Here is a 1,182-nt window from a genome sequence, read left to right on the forward strand (position 1 = left end):
CATTTCCCTGCCACATTTCCAGCAGCAAGGTAGTGTGTTCTAGTAAGAAAGTTCCAGAGCTTTGGAGGCAGATGAAGCTATATTGAATTCTGTTTTTTTGACTACACAGCTACTTGACCTTGGACAAATTACTTTCTCTGAGCCCACGTTCTTATCTATAAGACAGACATAGTCCCACTTGTCTGCAGGAGAGCTGCAAGGTTCTCCTGAGATTACAGAAGCAAAATCTAGTTCCTTCCCTTCCCTTCTCTGCCAGGGATGCTGAAGGCGGGAGGGAACCCTGAGGCTCTTTGGACCCCGGAGCTCAGCAATGCTGGAGGCACGCACTGCCCAGGTGCAGCTCTGTGGTCACCAGTAACAGCTTGCAGCTCCAGCCAGCACCGTCAGGTGCTCCTGACCCTGTCTGAGCAGCTTACCCTTCTGACCGGATGACAGTTCTGGGTCAAACTCCTCCAGAGAGACCCTCACCAGCAACACAGAACTCTCATGCCCTGGAGCTGAATGCTTCCAACGGAGCCATTCCAGGGTGTTATTGTTTAGTCAACTCAAATAACTGGGAAGACTACAGAAAGGAGAGGGCACTGCATGGAAATAAAACCTATGACGACTGTGTAAAACTCTCTGAACATATGACTGCGGGTTGTACGCAAATTAAAACCGTTGTGGAGGTGGGGAACCGTACATTTCCTTTCTTCAACATTCTTTAATATTCGTCTATTTACAAAATGCAGGTTTGGAAGCATCAAGCCCACATCTCGCGCGCCCCCCTCATTCCACCTGCTGGGCCTTTGAAGGATCAGCTCAGGGGGCTGGGATCAGCTTCCCTCGCAAAAAAGGGGGATTCGGCTCCAACAAAGCCCTGGGTCCCGGGGGCGGGAGTGCGAGGTGGGGGCGCTCTCCTTACAGTAGCCTTGGCCGCTTAGGGCTGCAGCTTCAAGCCACGGCGGCCCCATCGCTTCGCCGGGAGCGCCCTCTCGCGGCAGACTGGCCTCCAGCAACAGCAGCCAGACAGCGGGCCGGCCAGCCATGCAGACAAACCCCTTGGAGGCTCGGAACCAAGAGAGAGAACGAGTCACGCTGCACGTTCACATGGACTGCTTCGCGAGGGGCATGTTCGTTACTTGTGGCAGGGCCAGCAGTCTGGGTCAGGGGGCCGCGCGGGTCAGGAGAAGCAGGAGCGGG

Source organism: Carlito syrichta, unplaced genomic scaffold, assembly GCF_000164805.1.
Source record: "Carlito syrichta isolate Samal-C Ts95f unplaced genomic scaffold, Tarsius_syrichta-2.0.1 Scaffold120490, whole genome shotgun sequence".
Lineage (NCBI taxonomy): Eukaryota > Metazoa > Chordata > Mammalia > Primates > Tarsiidae > Carlito > Carlito syrichta.